Source organism: Microcaecilia unicolor, chromosome 11 (genome assembly GCF_901765095.1).
Source record: "Microcaecilia unicolor chromosome 11, aMicUni1.1, whole genome shotgun sequence".
NCBI classification, from domain to species: Eukaryota; Metazoa; Chordata; class Amphibia; order Gymnophiona; family Siphonopidae; genus Microcaecilia; species Microcaecilia unicolor.
Window position 1 is genome coordinate 93529588 of NC_044041.1, and position 23623 is coordinate 93553210.

At 43.0% G+C, this 23623-nt stretch overlaps 1 long non-coding RNA gene across 1 annotated transcript; it reads left to right on the forward strand.

Moving 5' to 3' along the window:
* The first annotated feature begins 2190 nt into the window (after positions 1-2190).
* Positions 2191-21444, forward strand: LOC115479601. The gene is made up of 3 exons (XR_003943724.1): positions 2191-2272; positions 7840-7843; positions 21433-21444. It is a non-coding gene; the product is annotated as an uncharacterized LOC115479601 (long non-coding RNA).
* The last annotated feature ends 2179 nt before the right edge of the window (positions 21445-23623 follow it).

Here is a 23623-nt window from a genome sequence, read left to right on the forward strand (position 1 = left end):
TAACTTTCACTCATCACCTGGAGACTTTCTGTATCTTGGGATATGTTATTTCTGTTTGGATTTAATGGAAATTCTAGGTCTCCTGGTATGTGATGCAACTTTTACAGCCTTCCCCACCTGATCCTGGAGACTGACCATCAGTTTAGTTTAGTTTATTCAGGTGTATGCTATACCGCTCCTTGTCTGAGACTTCAGGATGGTTTACAATCACAAAATTAAAATAGATGAGACAGAGAACATGGAAAGATCATGAGCAAGCCTCTGGAAGCAAAGGACAGAATTTTTGTTTTTTTGTTACATTTGTACCCCGTGCTTTCCCACTCATGGCAGGCTCAATGCGGCTTACATGGGGCAATGGAGGGTTAAGTGACTTGCCCAGAGTCACAAGGAGCTGCCTGTGCTGGGAATTGAACTCAGTTCCTCAGGACCAAAGTCCACCACCTCAATACAGCTTACATGGGGGAAGGGAGGGTTAAGTGACTTGCCCAGAGTCACAAGGAGCTGCCTGTGCCTGAGGTGGGAATTGAACTCAGTTCCTCAGGACCAAAGTCCACCACCCTAACCACTAGGCCACTCCTCCACTCCAGAAGGGAAAGAGCACCTGTCCTTTTAATCAAGATGTCACCCTTCAGGTCAGAAGGCTGTTTTTTTTTTTTTGTCAGCTGTCCGATCTTCTCATGCATTGGCTCCATATTAGAGAGTTGCATGGGTACAGAAATGTTACCTATTCCCAGCCATCCCTGCTGGAATCTAATCCATCGTCCTCCTGTTCCCACTGGAATCTCCTCTGCCCTCGCCCATCCCCGCAGGTAATCTCTTCCATCCCCGCCCGTCCCCTGTGCTAAAATAACCCAACTTGTGGTACAATAACTCAACAGTAGCCCATGTTGATAATTTCCCCTCTCAGTGCTTATGGGGATTTCAATGCTATCAACCATATCCATTAATTATTTTAGTGCTATTATAATTGCCATGGCTCAAGGAAAGGATTGGTAAACTGGCCTGACACCACACTTCTGCAGGAACCCCGCAGGACCTGCGACCATCCTCACAGGATCCTGCAGGAATCCCGTGGACCTGTAGGGGTTCCCTGCAGGAATCCAACGGGAACTGCAGGATTCCCGCTAACCCCATTCCCATGCAGCTCTCTACTCCATATCTGAGCAGGAAATGAAGGACTTTACTAAAGCACATTAGTAGTTTGCTTGCTTACTTTTCTTTTTTTGGTGTGGTGGGGGGGGGGGGGTGGAGCAAGGGGTAAGGAAATCATATAAGCTGTGGAAGGAGAGGGACTAATTCAGCATTAATACCTGCAATATTTGGGGAGGGGTCACCCCAAACTATGGATTTGCTAAAGCAGTAGGACTTACAGCATGGGAGGAGAAATAAGCCACGTTGCAATCTAATTATAGACCTGATTCTCAGCCCATTACATTATTCATCAGGTTAATTTTTCACTCCAAGAAAATAACCATGAAATAACTGCATCTTTAGGGATTTAAGATCCTGAAGCTCTCTTTCCCTTAAGTGAAAATCTAGAGAAAATTACGGAACTCTGGATGTCCTTGGTTAAAAATAAACATCAGGAAAGAATCAATCAGGTACATTAGAAGGGTCTGTTTGTTCATGAGGATTTATCAGCCCATCACAAAAAACAGTCGGTACAGTTCAGATCAAACTTCCTGATTGATCATCAAACTCACATTAACTCAGAAGCTCCTGCAAAGCAAAAAAGGTTAATTTGGAATTCCTTAAGGATAATTTCATTCATTCGCCTGTTTTAATTCAGCAAAAGGGCATGTAGTCTGAGGGCCAGCCGGGGCATGCTCTGTCTTTAAAAGGTCAGTGGATAGCTTCAGGCTATTAAAAATAAGCTAATCTACTCATACTTTATGTAATTAAATGATTTCCTCTAATAAAAGTAGGAATATAAATCGAATAGAGACCAGTACCAGGACTGAGTCAAGCTGTCTCCATGATAACCTTGAAGGACCTTACTGCAGCAATGGAAGAACCATCACTTGTAAAAGCAGAATTTAGACATCTATGCATGCAAGGAGGTTTGATAACAGGAGATACAATGAGCCTATCTGGCCCATTATGTGGGCTGAAGCCAATAGGCAGAGCTCGTTGCCCTATCAATGTTATTGTTTTGGGTGTACCAAGATGGCAGAAGTTATATTGGAGAGAATTAAAACCTCCTTGGATGGAGTGGGTGGAGACCGACTTCAGCCTTGTGGCATCATGCCATCTCCTGTTATCAAACCTCCTTGTATGCATGATAGAGGTCTAAGTGCCAGTTTATGGACAACCAGTGTTAATGGTGCTTCTAAAACAAGCATCTTAATATTTATTCATTCATTTAAAAGAAATTTGACACACCATCTTAACTAACCAGTAGATCTAGGCGGTGTACAATAAAAGCAATAACGGCAATCTTGTGAAAAAGAAAAAGAGTAACTACAAAATGAGATAGGAAAGGATAAACATGCATTCATCACTATCTAAATCAATCAATGCAGAGGAAAGGATAATGGAGTTGAAGGGATAATGAAGATAAAAGAGAGGATAAGATGGGGAGTAGGGCTGGGATAATTTGGGGGGAACAATGGTATTAGCAGCACACAGTCCTATGGAATGTTGAATGCCTGGCGAAAAAGCTAGGTCTTTATAGCTGGTTTAAATTTTATAAGGACAATTCAGCTCTGATATCACAATAGAGAGAATTCCAATGAAAGAGAGGTACAAAATAAAAAGCATAATGTCTGGTAGATTCTAAAACAGTTGCTTAGGATGAGGCAAAACCAAGTGATAGTCATTGGGAGAGTATGGAATAATGAGATTAGATAAGTATTGTGAAACACCCATCCATAAAGCTTTAAAGGTGAGAGTTAAGAGCTTGTGGATGATTCGCTGCTCAATAGGAAGCTAATGGTATTTCTGAAACAAAGGTGAGGCATGGTCAAATTTCATAGCATGGCTAAGTAGCTTGATTGCAGTGTTTTGTAGCATTAGCTCACATTTGAACAACAGGCTTATTTTTGAAAGAGAAGGGTGCTCATCTTTCAACACAAATCGCAAGATGGGCGTCCTTCTCACAGGGTCACACAAATCGGCATAATCGAAAGCCGATTTTGGGCATCCTCAACTGCTTTCCGTCACAGGGACAACCAAAGTTCACGGGGGCATGTCAGAGGCGTAGTGAAGGTGGGACTGGGGCATGCCTAACACATGGGCATCCTCGACCGATAATGGAAAAAAGAAGGGCGTTCCTGATGAACACTTGGACGACTTTACTTGGTCCTTTTTTTCTTACGACCAAGGCACAATGTGCCCTAAATGACCAGGTGACCACCGGAGGGAATCGGGGATGACCTCCCCTTATTCCCCCAGTGGTCAATAACCCCCTCCCACCCTAAAAAAAATGTAAATATTTTTTCCAGCCTCTATGCCAGCCTCAAATATCATACCCAGATCCGTGACAGCAGTATGCAGGTCCCTGGAGCAGTTTTAGTGCTTGCAGTGCACTTCAGGCAGGCGGACCCAGGCCCATCCCCTCCTACCTGTTACACTTGTGGTGGTAAATGTGAGCCCTTCAAAACCTACCAGAAACCCACTGTACCCACATGTAGGTGCCCCCTTTCACCCATAAGGGCTATGGTAGTGGTGTACAGATGTGGGGAGTGGGTTTTGGGGGGGGGTTGGGGGGGCTCAGCACACAAGGTAATGGAGCTATGCACCTGGGAGAAATTTTTGAAGTCCACTGCAGTGCCCCCTAGGGTGCCCGGTTGGTGTCCTGGCATGTCAGGGGGACCAGTGCACTATGAATTCTGGCTCCTCCCACCACAAAAGGGCTTTGATTTGGTCATTCCTGAGATGGGCGTCCTTGGTTTCCATTATCGCCGAAAATCGGGGACGACCATCTCTAAGGTCGACCTAAATGTTGAGATTTGGGTGTCCCCGACCGTATTATCGAAACAAAAGATGGAAGCCCATCTTGTTTTGATAATACGGGTTTTCCCGCCCCTTCGCCGGGACGTCCTGCGAGAACGTCCTCAGCAAAACTTGGGCGCCCCTCTCAATTATGCCCCTCCACATCTCCCAGGTCATTTCCAAATCATTCACAACTCTCTGGAAGCTTAAGTGCATCAGGCCCTACTTTACATCTGGAACCCTTAGCCTACTGGTTCAATCTCTAGTTCTGTCACAGTTGGATTACTGTAACGCTGTATACTCGGGTTGTAAGAAGCAGGTCCTAAAAAGACTCCAAACTGTACAAAACACAGCTGCTCGATTTATTTTTAAAGTACCCCGTTTTGAGCAAGCCAGTCCTTTATTAATTAGATTACATTGGCTTCCCATTAAAGCCCAGGATCTCAATCAAGCTATGTACCTTTATATTGCAGATATTGCATGGACTGGCTCCAGATTATATGAACAAATTTTTAATAGAAATATAGTCACATAAAGCCTTCCTTGGAGCCAGGGACCCTTGCATATTTTGTCCACCAAATTTTTAAAACATCTATATACTATAATAAAACTCACCCTCAACGTTCTGAAGACAATGTTCTGAAGTCACTCAATCACTCCCTGAAGGGTTCGTGGATTCATGGTGGTGAAGCCAGCCAGCCTATGCCCCGCCCTCGCGTCAAACGTCAATGGAAGAAAACATTCACATTGCCAGGCAACGGTAATCACGTAGGAGGCATGAAGGACCGATCAGAAAATACCACACACAATGTGAACCGTTACCAGGCAATGCAATGCGACGTTAGGCGGACCAATCACAGGAACGTACAAGGCAAGAAGGGAGGAGTATTCAACAGCAGAACGCCACATTATTGTGCAGCACAGAGAACAGAGGAGCAACGCTAGAACGATAGCACAATATTCCTACTGTGGGCATTGAAGAGCGGATCAGAACGGAGAGTAGAGGACCACCGCTACCTGTGGGTATGTGCGAAATACTTGCATTCCATTCACGTGGACTAGGTGGAGCCGAAAAACAAAAGCATGCCCCTCACCATCAGGGACGTCGCCGCCCACAAAAAGCTGTCACTAACAGAAACCTGTCGCCCAGCTGGAATGATTAGCCATGAGACAGCCAGTAGCAAACAGCGACCGACACAGGGGGAGGAGTGTTTCCCTACTCCTCCCCTGCCTCGGAATCACTGGAGACTGGCTGCAAACCTGCAAAACCAACCCCACACCGACGCACCCCCCCCCCCCAATTCCCACACTGACACACCCCCCTTCAAGCGTTTCCCTCCAGCGGACTGCAAAAGACAAAATGTTCCGGTTCACCCCCCGACGCCCCAACAACGTGCTCTTCTCCCTTCCGACTCCGGCAAGTTGTTTCACAAATCCACGATGCCAACAAACCTTCCACAAGACGTTCCCGTTCACTCCCCCCCCCCCCCACGCCCCAACAACGTGCTCCTCTCCTTTCTCACCTGGGGAAATCGTCAAAAAAATCCAGGATGCCCACAAACCTTGCAGAAGACGTTCCGGTTCACTGCACCCCTCCCCCACGCCCCAACAACGTGCTCCTCTCCCTTCTCACCCGGGGAAATCGTCAAAAAAATCCAGGATGCCCACAAACCTTCCACAAGACGTTCCCGTTCACTCCCCCCCTCCCCAACAACGTGCTCCTCTCCCTTCTCACCTGGGGAAATCGTCAAAAAAATCCAGGATGCCCACAAACCTTCCAGAAGATGTTCCGGTTCACTCCCCCCCTCCCCCATGCCCCAACAACGTGCTCCTCTCCCTTCTCACCCGGGGAAATCGTCAAAAAAATCCAGGATGCCCACAAACCTTCCAGAAGACGTTCCGGTTCACTCCCCCCCCCCCCCCGACGCCCCAACAACGTGCTCCTCTCCCTTCCACCTCGGGAAAATCATTTCACTAATCCAGGATGCCAAAAAACCTTCCAGAAGCAAAGCACTTCTCTCTTCCTCCCTTACCCGACACAAAATAACATGCTCCTCTTCCTTCAAAAAATATAAAACAACAATGCTCTTCAGCAAAACAAAGAAAAAAAAAACTTATCCAACAATCAGGAAAGGATAACCCCAAGACACACATTTACATTTCTGAAAAAACAACTCCACAAACCCCCCCCCCCCCGATACACAACAGCACACCACGTCCCTCAAACCCCCACCCCCCCCCCCCCCCAAAAAAAAAACTGAACAAACACTTATATCCCTTAATATCAAACAGGAAAAACAAAAAAATAATAACCTAAACCATATGCTAGCGCCCGTTTCATTTGTTACGGAAATGGGCCTTTTTTACTAGTGGTATATAAATTAGTATTTTCTGCTGATTTCACCTATAGTGGAACCAAATGTTGGAACTCTCACCCAAAATCTATTATTATTATTACACTTGTATCCCACATTTTCCTACCTATTTGCTGGCTCAGTGTGGCTTACATAATACCATGAGGCGTTCGCCAAGTCCGGTAGGGAGACAGATACAAGGTGATGTTGTGGTAGAATAAGGTATGTGTGTTTCAGGTACTATGGGGGTTGAAGAAAGGAAGGTTATATAGTGTCCAATAGATCCTTTATCTATTTTTTCATTTTCTTCCCATTGTATTATATATATCAAGTACTGAGCTTTACTTCTTCTTAAATCCTTCATTAAACCGTAGTGAATGAGAACTTATATGGAGACTGACCTTGAGACAGCCATCGGCAAAACGTGAATACATGTGGTTCGAAGTGTCTCCTACTATGATTTTATTTGCACTCTATAATGAAGGATTTAAGAAGTAAAGCTCAGTACTTGATATATATAATACACTGGAAAGAAAATGAAAACATAGATAAAGGATCGGTGATGATTACAGGCTCAGCCTTATTCACTTATTCATGCTTGGCTCAAATAATTTAGCCTAACGGTTGAAGCATGCGTATCTGGCGGATCCAACAGTAACTCTACAAAGTATTTCTAAAGTGTTTGTTGGTGAAAAATGATTATTGGAACTAGGCTTGATAGTAAGGTGAATATTATCTAAGCCAGGGTAGGAGTGTATAAACTGGACTAGTATGTGCAGCTGATGTCACTCATTCTGTTTTTGTGTGTGTGTGACAAGCAAGTTAGTTACTTCTACCATTAAAGGCCTGGTTAAGAGCCCTGACAAGAGCATTGACAAGCTTAAGGGTTAATTGGCAATTTGAATTTTAATCATTACAAATGACCATTATAACAGCATTGGGTTATATGTAATTTGCAGTATCATTAGTTACCCCCACTATTCAACAATTTGGACACAGCATACCTTAATCATATGTTATGTGAAGTCAGCATACAAAACAATGTGCCAATATAGGAAGTGGTGTGCTGGAGCCAGCTCACACCAGCTTGCCAGAGCCACTTGTTATTTTTGAAAGAATTTTGGGAGCCGGTTGTTAAACTTTTAACAACCGGCTCCCAAAATTTGGGCTGGGGTGACTCAGGTCTCCTCCTGGTTAGGGTTACCGTATTTTGTCCCCCCAAAAGGAGGACACATGCCCTGCCCCCTTTCACACCCCACCCCACCCCCTTTCATGCCCTTGCTCCGCCCCCTGTCACATCCCCCCCCCCGTCACACACCCCATCACTCCCCCTCCCCATCACCCCCCTCCCCTTACCTTACTACTGCCCTGGTGGTCTAATGACCTCTTCGGGGCAGGAAACAGCCCCCTCTTTCCTGCCCGGAGCGCTGCCCTGCATACATCCTTCCTGTTCGTGATCTCGGTGCCGATTCAAAATGGCCACCGAGAGTTGAAGTCTCGCGAGGTCACAACTTTCCTGCCCCGAAGGCGGAAGAGGTCACTAGACCACCAGGGCAGTAGTAAGGGGAGGGTAGGCTAGCAATCTGCCCATTTGTCCGGATTTCTGGACAAACGGACAGGCTGGCGGGCGGTCTGGTTATAGGGACACTGTAGCATGTGTTGTAATTGTCCAGAGATTTTTTTCTCCTGGTAAAGGGCCACTAAAACAGACATCATGCTATGAGAATCAGGTGCTCAACATTCGGCGTTCCTATCTATTTATTTACTTATTTATATCCCACATTAAACATGAATTAGGTTGAAACCTGGGAGCATTTAAATATTTTTTTTCCTGTGCCTAGATCAAAAAAGAAAGATGGTTGGCATCCCTGCCAGCAAAGTTATGCCTAGCGTGCCCGCATAAGGGGGAGGAGAGAGAGGAATGTGTTGCTCCCCCAGTCCACCCCGGGCCCCCCGCCCCTCCCCACCCCAAATTGCATGGCAGGCTATGCCCGGAGAGAACCTGTTGTTAAAAATTTTTCCAGCACACTACTGAATATAGCCATCCCATTACAGGGTGGGTTGCGTCAGAGTCACACAGTTACAACACCTGAAAGCTGCTACATTTTGGATTCTTTTGCAGAATTAGGTTATAAATGCGTACGTACAGACTGTAGACGTCTCTGTACGACATCCGTCTTTTTGCTTAACCGAGACAGCTACTAAAGCACTGACTGGTTCCACTTTTGAGCCACTTAGCCCAGTCTTCAACTGTCTACACACCTTGTTCTGTCCAAGTCTGGGGGTTATCACATGCTTTTTCCTTTTTTCCTCCATGCTTCTCTGTCAGTCCTCATCCATTAAAAATGTGGGCCGAGTATTAAATAAATACAATTAATGAAATATAAATAAAATGGAGTCTGTTAGTAACAGCATTTCTGGCCTGTGAGTCATGAACAGGTATTGCGATCATTGCTTAGCAGCTGAGTTCTCTATGTAAATAAGATAGTCAGCGTATCAAACACGGATTCCATCTGCTGAAGCGGAAAAGGACACATTTTAATCCTCATTTGGATAGAAAAATATTTACATTCCAATGAGGGAAATTAAAAATGGAGCTCTATCAGATGACTTGGAGTCAACTGCTTAAAGAAGGAATTAATAAAAAAATGAAAGCAGGATTGTAGTTAAACTTGATGATAATATAAGGAAAGCTTTATGAGTAGAAAGAATTGGAGGATAGCCATTGATCAGATCATGCACCACCATGCTGAAAGGCTGTTAGAATCAGGGCTGTAATCAGGGGCATAACCAGACCTCGAGGTGGGAGGAGGCCAGAGCCCAAAGTGGGTGGGGGGGGGATGGGACATTTTGGTCCACCGCCATGCCCCCCCCCCCCCCCCCCCCGCCACCCTGCCGCTCCCCAATCCCCGCCAGCTGATGCCTTTGTCCAGTGCTGATCTCCGGCACCGCCATATTTGCTTCCACTTAAAGAACGTATTGCGTTCAAATTTTGCACCCTGGTTCATAAAATTATTCACAGCGAGGCCCCAGTCTACATGACAGACCTCACAGATCTACCAACCAGGAACACAAAAAGGTCAGCACGCACATTCCTGAATCTCCACTACCCTAGCTGCAAAGGACTAAAATATAAATCAACATATGCATCCAGCTTCTCCTACATAAGCAACTTCTCCTACATACTACTACTACTACTTAACATTTCTAAAGCGCTACTAGGGTTACGCAGCGCTGTACAATTTAACATAGAACGACAGTCCCTGCTCAAAGAGCAACTATGGAATGTACTACCAAACGTCATAAAAACAATGCACGACCTAACAAACTTCCGAAAATCACTAAAATCCAATCTGTTGAAAAAGGCATACCACAATGATCCATCCTAAATACCAGACAACGAAACTTATACCAGAACTGGACAAAACTGAACCCTCTATACTTGATTGCTTAATTTACTCTGTCACTAATGAACTTTAACGCAATACCGCTGTATTTCTCATTCCGGAAATGAACACTCTATACCTGACTGCTTAAAATACTCTGTCACTTATGAACTTTAATGCAATACCACTCTGTATTTCTTATTCCGGTAATGGCGATCGCCATTACAGCATAATTTAAGCCACATTGAGCCTGCAAAGAGGTGGGGAAATGTGGGATACAAACGCAACAAATAATAATAATAATAATAATAATACCCTTCTCTCTCTTCCCCTCACATCCGGCATGCTCAGTTTCACTAAATGGAGCGTGCCGCACCATGAGGGGAACAGAGAGCAAGGCAGGCAATGCAGCAGTGCCGGAGACCAGCACTGGACGAAGGCTTCAGCTGGCGGGAGTTGGGGATCCCCACCAGCCAAACCAGGGGCCCAGAGCAAATTTGGGGCGGCCCAGGGCCCCATGTAGCTACATCACTGGATGTAATGAAAGTGTATAAGGTGTTTTTTTTACATTGCATTACTTGCCATTTCTATCAAGCATTAGCCGTAAAGGGGGTTGGATGATTCTATATATGGCGTCCAGGGCTGCCGAGAGACTGGGCCAGGCCCGGGACAAGGCTGCCCCCGGGCCCCTGGCCCGGCCCCCACTGCCACCCCCCCAGGTTGTCGCCGCCCCCCCTGAGGGAGGCCCGGCGCCACAGTCCTACCCGCCTTCACCACCGGGCCGGGTCCCTTCCACTCGAACCCCCGCCAACAGAAGTGCTGTCTTCTGACTCCGGCGAGTCAGAAGACAGCACTTCTGCTGGTGGGGGTTCGGGTGGAAGGGGCCCAGTGGCGGTGACGGGTGGGACTGCGGCGCCAGGCCCCTCTTGGAGGCCCGGGCCCTGGGAATTTTGTCCCCCCCTGTCCCCCCCCCTCTCGGCGGCCCTGATGGCGTCTAAAAAATCTGCATGGAAAACATTTCCACCTAAGCATACTCTATAAGCAGCTCCCCTGGCGACTCACCTAGCTACACCTCTGAAGAGTAAGTATATCTTTGTCCGGTTCCAACTTAACCGGCCAGCGCTGAATATTGGCTTGGCCAGTTAAGTTGGAACTGGCCAAAAATAAACCGAATATTCAATGCCAGTCACCGGAAATGGCCTGGCATTGAATATCCAGACTCAGCGTTGACTGCAGGAGGCAGCCCAGCTACCTCCCGCGGTCTGAACATTGGCCTCAGTATCACATTATGAATCCAAAATTTTCCAAAATAAAAAAAAGATTTTAATGCTTTTTGAAACAATCCGTAAAATCCCAAAGACCTGATTTCTAATGAGCATTAGCTACGACATGGTTTGTAGTTGATGCTAAAACTGATAAACAAGCTTAGAAAAATACTGAGAAAAAAATGTGCTAAAAATGAAAAGATAAAGATGGGCTTGTCAGGACACCCCCCCAAGTTTCTGTAGAACCTAAAGGAAAGAAATGGAATGAAATGCAAGAGAAGCAATAGCTTTAGTATAAGGGAATATAAACATCTGCTGTAAGTGACAGTTGCTATACGAATATGCAGCTAGAAAGAAAAGCATGGTGTTGACCAGAGGCATAGCCAGACTCAGTATTTTGGATGGGCCCTTCCATCCCTTCCCTCCCCCCAAATATCTTTACAGTGATTCATTCTCGCTACTTGAGCCAGCCCTACAGACTTCCATCCGCCGCGTGCCCATGTCCCGCCCTCACTGACATCATTGCCTGTTTCCAGTTCTGCTGGAAGGGTCGGCAGCTCACTCCCCTCCTCCCACCTGGGTTCAGCATCCTCCCTCAATCTCCCCACCACCACCACCAGTCTACCTTAAAGGTGGTCCCCAGAAGAGGCAGCGTGCTACACAAGCTGCCTATGGCCTTCTCCAAAGTGAAAGATGGCAGAAGAGATGTTTCGAGGAGATAGGAGACTCTGCAATGTGACTAATATTTTAATTGTGAGTAATGATTAATGCATTAATCACAGAGTTAACTGTAATTAAAATGCAGTTCTAAAAATAATAGAAAAAAATGTAATTGGTTGAGAAACCTTTGTCACACATCCATTTGGCACAGCAGAAGAAACAAAACTGAGGAGCTGAGAAGATCACTGTGCTCAGGAAATAGCCATGCATGCTCAGAACCTTACACTAAGTTCTGAGCTCTGGGCGAGCAGATCCATTGCGAGGATGTCGAATGACATCACTCCACTTGTGTGCCTGACTCAGTCAAATAGGTGAATAAAACAACCTCCATTTGGGTATTTTTATGACACTTTCCCTCACTGTAAAACCTGTTGTACACATGGAAAAGGTGTTCCTGGGGACAGATTTGTCATGCTTATGTGTATTTTTTAAAATACATACCTAGGACCCTGTTTACTAAGCCACGCTATAGGCGTACTAGTGTTTTTAGAGTGCGCCAATGGTAGAGATACCCATAGAAATATATGGGCATATCTAGTGTTTAGCACAAGCTAAAAACGCTAGCGCACCTTAGAAAACAGGGCCTCGAGTACACGCCCACATTGACACCTGCCTCGGAGCAGGTGTAATATTTTGTATGAAGAATGTGTGTGCTATTGAGGATAGTTCTGGCTGGCTATTTCATAGAAGGTACAGAGCCTCCCTTTTCAATTTTCCACATAGGTGCCCTTATTATGTCTATGTTCAATTTATTATTTTCTTTATTGTAAAAATAGCATTCTTAAATACAGATGGCTCTCATGTATTTCAGCTTTGATATACTGCCAATTGGAATACTGTCACGTCAGCATTTATAGGAAAATAAATGGGAAAGAAAAAAGGGATGGCTTAGGAATCAAAGTTACATAATTGATGAGAGAGAAAATTAGGTATAGAGTCCAGGTCTTGAGGTAGCCTCTGCATCCCAGGTTCCTGCCTTGGGTATAAGTCTGAAACAAATATGTCTTAAGCCATCTTTAAACCAGTGGAAAGAGATATCAAGTCTGTGATATAAAGAAGGAATAGTTCTAGTGTGGGTCCTGTTAGGCTAAATAAGGCATGATGGATGGTATTGCTTCTAGTATGCCTAAAGGATGGTATAACTAGGAGATTTTATTGAGCAGATCAAAGTGTTCTCAAGGGGGAATATGGTATCAGATTCCTAAATAAAAATAAATAGACATATGCTTGTAGTGAATTTTATGAGCTATGGTTAGAATTTTAAAAGGGGTCCTTGATGAAGTAGGTAGCCAGTGCTCAGCCTAAGCCTCAGTCAACAGATATTGCACTGGACCCTAATATGTTTGAATGTAATAGAGGTTTAGATCATGCCAGAGGCAGATAATTCAGTGAGGGTTCAATACACCATTTTAAAACCACCACATTGAAATGGAAAAGCTCTATCGCTCCCCGGACGTTTTCTCAGCCAGCTGTGACCTCTGCTGCCCGCTGCAGATGATCAAAAACCAGTTTGAAACCCAGTATGTTTTGTTCTTTCCATGTGGGAATAAAGCTGTCAGGATTCCAAATTTATACTTTGGTAATTATGTAGTGCAATGTTAGTTGGAAATCCTGCAGCATCACTGACTGCATTCTAGGCGTATTCCATTGTGTATGAATAAAATCAATAAATACCTTTGTCTTGCTGATAAAATAGCATAATTTTTCTCTCCCATTTTTGGCATGTTTTGCCCAAGTGATCGTGCGTATTGATGAGGTTCCATTCGCCTGCCTGTGTCCACATCATAGGCATAAATACACAAACAAAAACAGATATACACATGTATACACACACGCACACACACCCTATATTGTCACACAAAAGGTGTGCATTTCCACTAGTTATTGATGGTTGACTTTCTGTAAGTGTTCAATATCTCTTCTAACATAAGACGTTAATACTATAATATATGATATGATATAGTACTTCTATTCTGCCAACGCCCAAAATTTGGTTCAAAGTGGATTCCAAGTACAAATATAAAAATAACCTAAACATTACAAACAGGATTTCTGAAGCAGAAAAGTCTTCAAACTCTTCCGAAAGGAAAAGTAAGTGGGAAATGTTCTCAATGAAATAGGTAAAGAATTCTAAGTTTGAACAGCTTGATACAGAAAAGATGTTTGTAAAGATTTTTTTAAATATTTTACACCAGTAAATGATGGAAAATAAAGATGATGATAATCACCTGCTCTAGAGAAAGCAGGGTCTAAAGGAAAAGAAAAAAGATTGGCCCAATATTCTGGACAAGAACCACTGAACATTTTGGAGACCCGACTGGCCAATTCAAATGAAACTTGAGCATCCACAAAAAGCCAGTGCAGCTTAACCAAACAAGCGGTAGCATGGTCAAATCTTTTCTTTTTAAACACCATCTTAGCTGCAATATTTTGTAAAAGCTGTAATTTTGAAATTAACTGATCAGATAGAAGACAATATGGGACTTATTCTATGAAGGGTATGCTCATAAATTTACACTCTTAAATTTATGCTCATAAATTTAGGAGCATAATTTATACTCCTAAATGCATGCTAAATCTATGAGCATAATAGGCCCTAAATTAGGAGCAAAAATTTAGGAGCATAACCTTTATAGAATAAGGCCCTATATGCCATAACAATAATCTAAAAAAGATAGAACAACAGACTGAGCCAACACAGAAAAATGCTTTTGTGTTAATAATGTATGAATATACCTAAGATGATGCAATTTAAAAATATATGGCCCAGTTATGGCATTAACCTTAAATAGGAAATTGAGTCAAATAAAATAAACATTCCACGTCACAGATAGCAGTGTGGAATCATTATGGATAGACATTCCATCTGTGAAGGGAAGGAGTGTTCTTGTAGGGCTGTACCACCGTCCGCCGGGACAGAACGAACAGACAGATGAAGAAATGTTTACAGACATTAGGAAAGCTGGCAAATTGGGCAACACTATATTAATGGGTGATTTCAATTACCCTGATATTGACTGGATAAATGTTACATCAGGGAATGCCAGGGAGATAAAATTTCTAGATGTAATAAACGACTGCTTCTTGGAGCAACTGGTCCAGGAACCAACGAGAGGGGGAGCCATTTTGGAAATGTCCTTGGTGGCGTGCAGGGCATAGTGCGAGAGGTGGTAGTGTTGGGTCCCCTGGGAACAGTGATCATAACACGATCAAGTTTGAGCTACTATATGGGATGAACCCACAAAGGAAATCTACTGTAGCTGCATTTAATTTTTGAAAGGGTGACTATAGTAAAATGAGGAAAATGGTTAAAAAGAAACTAAAAGGATCGGCTGCTAAGGTTAGGACACTAAATCAGGCATGGACATTATTCAAAAATACCATCTTGGAAGCCCAGTCCAGATGCATTCCACATATTTGCAAAGGTGGAAAGAAGAGAAAACGTCAGCCAGCATAGTGAAAAAAGTGAAGGAAAAGAGGTCATTACAGCCAAAAGATTGTCCTTCAAAGAATGGAAAAAGGATCCAAATGAAGAAAATAAGAATCAACATAAGTACTGGCAAGTCAGATGCAAAACATTAATAAAGAAGACTAAAAGAGAATATGAAGAGAAACTTGCCACAGAGGCTAAAACTCACAGTAATAACTTTTTCAGGTACATCAGAAGCAGAAAGCCTGTGAGGGAATCCGTGGGACCATTAGATCACAAAGGAGCAAAAGGGGCACTCAGAGAGGACAAGGCCATAGTGGGGAAACAATGAATTCTTTGCTTATGTCTTTACAGGAGAAGATGTAAGAGATCTGCCTGTACCGGAAATGGATTTCAAGGGTGATGATGCAGAGGAACTGAAAGAAATCTCGGTGAATCTGGAAGATGTACTGAGCCAATTTGACAAATTAAAGAATAGTAAATCACCTGGACTGGATAGCATACAACCAAGGGTACTCAAGCATGAAATTGCTGATCTGCTGTTAGTAATATTTAACCTGTCGTTAAAATCATCCATAGTACCTGAAGATTGGAGGGTGGCCAATGTGATGCCGATTTTTGAAAAGGGTTCTAGGGGTGATCCAGGAAATTATAGACTGGTAAGCCTAATGTCAGTGCTGGGCAAAATAGTGGAAACTATTATCTCTATATATATAAAACGCACCTCCAATGTTCTAATGAAGCCTCAGCCGGAAACTTGAGGTGGCATAGATATCCGGTTTAGTGTCTGCCCCGCCCTCTCGTCACAACGTGATGACGTCGAGGACGGAGCACTGACACTGAACGAATGGCATCGCCTTGCCAACCCGTTGCTCAGCAGCCTGCAGCGGTGAAGGCGGCTCTGCACCAGCGAGGGGCAATGGTCTGCGTCCTCCTCTCCTGCTCCGCTGTCTCCTGCAGCCGTTACCATGGAGGACTGTCAGGCAGGCAAGAAGCTCTACCGGGCCGAGTACGCCAAGAGTGGCCGAGGTTCGTGCAAGAAATGTGGGCACAGCATCGCCAAGGACTCGCTGTGACTGCCCATCATGGTGCAGGTAGGCACGCGCGCTGCAGCACATGGGGGCGGGGAGCAGGGCTCACATACCGGCGATCATGCTGATCACTCAAAACCTTGCTAGCGCCCGTTTCATTGCTTTCTGAAACGGGCCTTTTTTACTAGTAAAGAATAAAATTACAGAACACTTAGACAGAGCAGACTAAGAGCCAGGAAAGCCATGATTCAAATGAAAACGATAATGGAATTCAAACATGCGTGGGATAAACATAAAGGAATCCTGTTCGGAGGAAGGGATCCTCAGGAGCTTAGCGGAGAATGGATGGCAGAGGCGAGGCTGGTGGTTGGGAGGTGGGGTTAGTGCTGGGCAGACTTATACGGTCTGTGCCCTGAAAAAGAGAGATACAAATCAAGGGGCTGGTGGTTGGGAGACGGGGCTAGTGCTGGGTAGACTTATACGGTCTGTGCCCTGAAAATGACAGATACAAATCAAGGTGCTGGTGGTTGGGAGGCGGGGCTAGTGCTGGGCAGACTTATAAGGTCTGTGCCCTGAAAAAGACAGATACAAATCAAGGTAAGGTATACACAAAAAGTAGCACATATGAGTTATCTTGTTGGGCAGACTGGATGGCCTGTGCAGGTCTTTTTCTGCCGTCATCTACTATATTACTATGTTACATGGTTTAATGGAACAGAGTCAGCATGAATTCAGCCAAGGGAAGTCTTGCCTCACCAATTTGCTTCATTTCTTTGAAGGTGTGAATAAACATGTGGCTAAAGGTGAGTCAATTGATGTAGTGTATCTACATTTTCAGAAAGCTTTTGATAAAGTTCCTCATGAGAAACTAAGAAAATTAAAGTCATGGGATAGGAGGCAAGGTTCTGGTGTGGAGTAGGAATTGGTTATTGGACAGAAAACAGAGGGTAGGGTTAAATGGTCATTTCTCTCAATAGAGGAGGGTGAACAATGGAGTGCCGCAGGGATCTGTACTGGGACCGGTGCTATTTAACATATTTATAAATGATATGGAAATTGGAACAACGAGTGAGGTGATTAAATTTGCAGATGATACAAAACTATTCAAGGTTGTTAAAACACATGCGGACTGTGAAACATTGCAGGAAGACCTTAGGAAAAAGACTGGGCATCCAAATGGCAGATGAAATTTAATGTGGACAAATGTAAGGTGATGCCCATTGGAAAGAATCATCCGAATCATAGTTTCCTGATGCAAGGGTCTACCTTGGGGGTCAGCACTCAAGAAAAAAAATCTAAGTGTCGTTGTAGATAATACGGCGGCCAAAAAAGCAAACAGGATGCTAGGAATTATCAGGAAAGGGATGGTGAATAAAACAAAAAATACTATAATGCCTTTGTATTGCTCCATGGTGCATCCTCACCTTGAGTATTGTGTTCAATTCTAGTCGCCATATCTCAAAAAAGATATAGCAGAATTAGAAAAGGTTCAAAGAAGAGTGACCAAAATGATATAGGGGATGGAACTTCTCTCGTATGAGGAAAGGCTAAAGAGGTTAGTGCCCTTCAGCCTGGAAAAGAGATGGATAAGGGGAGATATGACTGAGGTCTACAAAATCCTGAGTGGTGTAGAATGAATAGAAGTAAATCAATTTTTTACTCTTTCCAAAAGTACAAAGACTAGGGGACACTCAGGGAAGTTACATTGAAATACTTTTAAAACAAATAAGAGGAAATATTTTTTCACTCAACGAATAGTTAAGCTCTGGAACTCTTTGCTGGAGGATGTAGTAATGGCAGTTAGCGTATCTGGGTTTAAAAAGGACAAATTCCTGGAGGAAAAGTCCATAGTCTCCTATTGAGATAGACATGGGGAAGCAACTGAATGCCCTGGGATTTATAGTATGAAATGTTGCCATGATTTGGGTTCTGCCAGGTACTTGTGACCTGGTTTGGCCACTGTTTGGAAAACAGGATACTGAGCTAGATGGACCATTGGTCTGACCCAGTATGGCTATTCTTATGTTCTTATAACCTGAGGTATCATTGATAAAAATGTGTCCAAAAAGACACCAAGTATCTTTGATACTTTTTCCAACTTTAAAATCACTAAATCTATAGCAATAGTGTTCTCTTGTCTACTAAACCAAAGAAGTTTAGTTTTGTCCTTATTTAATTTAAACCCATGTATAGAACTCTGATTTTCAATTGTATTTATACATGACAATACATGTGATAAAGTAGATGTCATCATTAATCGGTATTAATACAAACATGTCATCTGCGAATGAAAAAAAAACTATAGACCCAACATAGACCTAATAGTAGAAAAATCATGGCAGAAAGAAATATAGATATTTAACAAAAACAGGTTGCGTAACATCCAACTGTGCACCCTTAAGAATTGGTGTTAAAATTATACCTCATAATGAAGATAGAAAAATACCCATCTGTAAAAAGTCATTCTCCAAAGCTACAAGCTATTCATTTATAGACTGGAGGATTAGCTATCAAATAAGCAAGACATGTATTCAGTAGGCAATTAGATTTAGAAAGTATTTTCAGCAGAGATTTAGCTTTATCAGTCATTACAAGAGGGAAATCAGACTATAATCTATCAGCTGGATAGCAATCAGATGCATTAAAAGAGATTGAATTAATTCTAGATCAGGGAGTGTATGAAGTCCTAATTTTATGAATTTTCTCTAAAAAATAAGAAGCTAACTGATCAGCAGGACACGACTGAATATCGGCATTATCTGATTTTGAAGTTGTCAACCTATGAAAAATATTAAAAAGCTTTTTTTGATCTGAAAAACTGTCTTTTATCTGAGAAGACACTATATTGCACTGGATGAGCAAAGGAATTGTTCCATCATCTATCTTCTATTTTCCATAGCTAGGATTCAGGAAGCGATAGTGTGAAGCGATGATGTATTTAATGTTATATTGGCATCCTAATAAAAAGCGATATATTTAAGGATCAGTTTAAGAAAGGTCGCCTAAAGTGAGATGCTAAAATGTAATGCACAGGGGGTCCAAGATGGCGTCTTAGTGAGTCTCTGCACCAGATGCTCTCAGATCTGCTCTGTGTTGGCGCTGAGAAGGACTCCTGAATTTCCCATGAGAGAATGGGGAAAAGGAGAGGGAAAGTAAGGGATTCTCCCTTAAACCCCTGCTGGAACTCACCCATCTCAGCAGCCGACGCTGGAGCGCTTTGGGGAGACAATGGGACCTAGGCATGCTTCTTCTCCTACTATGGTGCCGATACATCAACTTCGGCAGTGTAGATGGGGTTTCTTTAAGCCCCGTCAAGCGTGCGGCACCCCCACAGCCAAGAGGAGGAGGTATGGAAGCGGGGCCTGCTATTCGGTCTCCAGAGGAGGGGCAGAATATTCAGGAAGGGAACCTAACCATACCAAAGGAAGTGGTGGAGAGTGGTCTGGTAGGTGAATATAATTCATGTTTCCCTTAAAGACAATTGAAAGTTTGAACCAGATCTTACAGGTTCTCCTCCAGCTGTTACTTTGGGGTTACAGACTAAACCTGCCGTAGTGACATTGGAGTCACTCTGGGACTTGACATTTTCACTTCATTCTTCCTTACAAATGTTGGTTTCCAAAAATTCAGAGGAGATTAAGGTTTTGACCAAAACACTCCTATTTCAGGAGCAGATAAATAAACAGCAGAACTTTGAAATGAAACAATTTGAGAAAATTTTACAAAAACTGGACAGCCTGTCTTTAGTTTCAATTAAGGAAATAAATTTTACATTGCGCAGATTGGAATATTTGGAAAACCAATCTAGGAAACGTAATTTAAGATTTACGAATTTTCCAAGGTCTCCATTAATTTCATCAGTGGACATGGTTAAAAAATACATGGTGGAGGTTCCAGGGATGTCTAAAGATTCACTGCCTCCTTTAGTGCGGGTTCAATATCTTCAGTATAATGTAAAAATTGGTAATGAGACTTTACAACCCCGTATAGGAGACGGTATGAACTGGAATCATCTTTGGAAATAATTACTCAAAGGACTACTGCTGTAGTAACATTTGCCCTTGAAATAGATTGGGATGTTGTTCTTAGACTTTTCTTCAGACATTTAGATTCTCTTTTTTTGGGCTCCAAGATAAGAATATATCCGGATTTATCCAGGGAAACACAGAAGAGACATTAAGACTTTTTGTAAATGCGTCAGCGGACTTTGGCTCAAGGGGCCAGTTTTATACTTAAATTTCCGTGTATTTGTCGAATACTGTATCAGTCAAAAAATTACCAATTCTTTGAGCCTAAACAATTAGAAGAGTTTTTGCTTTCCAAAGAAGGAATGAATGTGAAAGTAAATGTTTAATTAACAGGTGCACACTGTAAGAAAGATTGGGGGAACCAATAGATCAGCAGAGACTCCTGGGTTTAATTAATTACTAATAATGTAGTAATAACTATATTACATTATTATCTTCTTTTTTTTCTTGGACTTATATTGCTTATTATTTAGGACGATGTATTTTAATAATTTCAATTATGTAAAGAAAATTTTGGTTTGACTAAATATTACAGATTGCTTTATTGTTTCAGTTTTGGCTGTATAATAATATAAATAAGAAAGATATAAAATATAATGCAATGCACTCTGGGCAAATTCTATATATGGGCTTGCTGCTGAGATGTGTGTGCAAATGAATTGGTTAACGAGCTCTTACCAATAACTGAGTGCCAAAACCAGTTATTGATGTTAATTGGCACTCACTAAGATTTGTGCGTGCATCTGGATACGCTATTCTATAAGGCATGGCGTGTAACTCAAAAGGCGATATGGCTGGGGCAGGCCAAAAAAGTTTTAGAATACAGCCTCAGCACGCCTAGCTTGGGCACCAACATTTACACCAGGTTTCAGCAGGCGTAAGTCTAGTACCTAAAGTTAAGCCTGGGAATCGACGCTAAGCACAATTCTATAAAGAGTGTTCATCGTTTATAGAATAGCGCTTTCTGCTGATTTTTTTCCGCAGCCATTTTGAGCATCATTTATAGAATCCACCCCCCCTTTACACACACACACTATAGAAAAGAGTCATAACTCACGCGTGTGACTGCAAACTACTGCCAATTAGTGCTAATTAAGGACAGTTAGCGCCAAGAAAGAGCCAATTAAGCAATTAATTTATGCACATAATGGTACTATTCTATATTTATGAATGTAATTATGTGGTTACAGGGGCAAACTAACAGTGACCTGGGTCCCCAGGTAATAAGAATCATTGGGGGCCCCCATCCCATCCGTGTCAGAACCCAAGCAGTAAGAATGGGAAGGAGATGCCGAGTCCACACTTACTATACTGAGGCCTGATACGCTAACACTAGAACCTCCCAGTGCCGCGGCCCCTATGTCAGAAGCAGCAGGTCACGGCAGAGAGAAGTTCCAGTGTCAGCGGACCAGGCCTCAGGATAAGTGCGGACTTGGCTTCTCCTTCCCCATCTCAGCACTTGGATTGGAAGCTCTTTTCTCACTCCAGGTGGTGGTGGTGATGGTGGGGGTTCGGAGATGGCAGCATGGAAGGGGGTGTCCTGGTCCTGGGGATGGAGGAGAGAGAGAGATGTTGGGCACGTGGGAGGGAAGTACTGGGTCCCCCATTGCCTTGGGCACTGCTTGGTTGCCCAAATGGTTAATGTAACTTTTTCTATAGTACTGACTATGCCATCAGCATGGGAAAGAGAAAGGGGATGGGATGCAATATACCACTGTTCTGTGGTTACACTTAATGCGGTTTACATATTATATACAGGCACTTATTTATTTATATATTTGAGATATCACTGTGGCCTAACAAAAAGACGTAAAGCGGTTTACAAAATAGAAAATCTACTTTACAAAGAAAAATAAAAAGCAATTAACGTTACACATAAAGGGTCAGATTCTATATATGGCGCCTGAAAAATCCATGTGGTAAAAAAAATACGCCTAGGTGTATTCTGCAAAGTACGCCTACATGTTATAGAAAAGGCTTAAATTTCCACACAGTATATAGAATACGTTGAGCGCTCACCACATGACCAAATTTGGTCGCGTTCATTTAGGCTTCGTTTTACTTGGTGTAAATCCCAATGCCTAAATTAGGCACCGATCAGGTGCATTCTATAATACTGCACATAGATTTTAGAAATACCCACACCCCGCCTTGGCCATGTCCCCTTTTCAACTATGTGACTTAGAATTTAGGCGCACCACATTATAGAATACACTTAGAGAATTGTTCATGTAAATCTCAATTAATGCCAATTAGTGCTGATAATTGCTTATCATCCAATTAACAGCGCTGATTAGCTAGTTAACCAATTAAGTTATGCGCATTGTTATAGAATATGCTTCGGTTTCCACGCGGATTTTTAGTTGCCAGATATAGAATCCAGGGGGACATGTACAATAAAAACAGAGTTTAAAAAATGGTATCATGAGGAAGAGGGAAAGATCAAGGAAAACAGATAGATCTTCAGGGTTCGTTTAAAGGTCGGGAGAGAGGATAGATTATGAATACTGGAAGGGAGGTTATTCCATAGTTTAGGACCAAGATAGCTGAAAGCTGTGTCAAGGGTAGTTGTTAAACAGATCTGTGAAGGAAAGGGGAGGGTGAGTGGGTTGTGGTCTGCTGAGTGAAGGAAGTGTAAAGGTGTGAGATTAAAGAGATAGGAAGGAGCAGAGAAAAGCTTTGACTTGAATATGAGAGTTAGAATTTTGAACTATATACGTGCTGATAAAGGAAGCCAATGTTCAGAGGCAAGATGAGGTGTAACGTGTTCAAATCTGTGTGCATTGTAAAGAAGTTTAATGTTCAATTTCACTAAAAGGAGCGTGCCCAACGTGAGAGGAAGAGAGAGCAGGGCAGGCAATTGCTGCCGCAGACCAGCACTGGACGAAGTTTTCAGCTGGCGGAGGTTGGGGACTCCCCCCCCCCCGCAAGCCAACCAGGGACGCAGGCCTCCACGGCCCCACCTAACTACGCCACTGTTTTGTAACTCCACCCATATCTTTGATAGCGTATAGTTTGCAGGTGGAGCTCACACTTAAGCATGGACCTCAGAGAATACTATAAGTGAAATACATATCTGGAATTTAAGTGCGTGCATTTACTCCAGCTCTGTGGCTGGAATACATGCTTGTGCCTAACCACATACACATAAATATCATTTATTGTTTAGTCCAATTTTCTGTACACAGGTCTAAGTGATGTACAGGCTAAAAATATTAAAAGGAAAAGAACGCCGATACTGAGCAGAAAAGAATAATCAGTTATGCAGCAGACACAGGCCAAAAGAATAACATAAAATTAACAATGAATAAAATAAAGTATGATCACTTGGCTATTTGGTAAAATAGGTTCCCACCTTCTAGATGGCTATATTTAGGATCACCTTTTTTAGAATTGCTCTCAAATGAGAACAGTTTGCAAAGTAATATATCCAGGTAAATGGACTGCCTGAAAATGTCCTACTTTTCCTTTGAGTA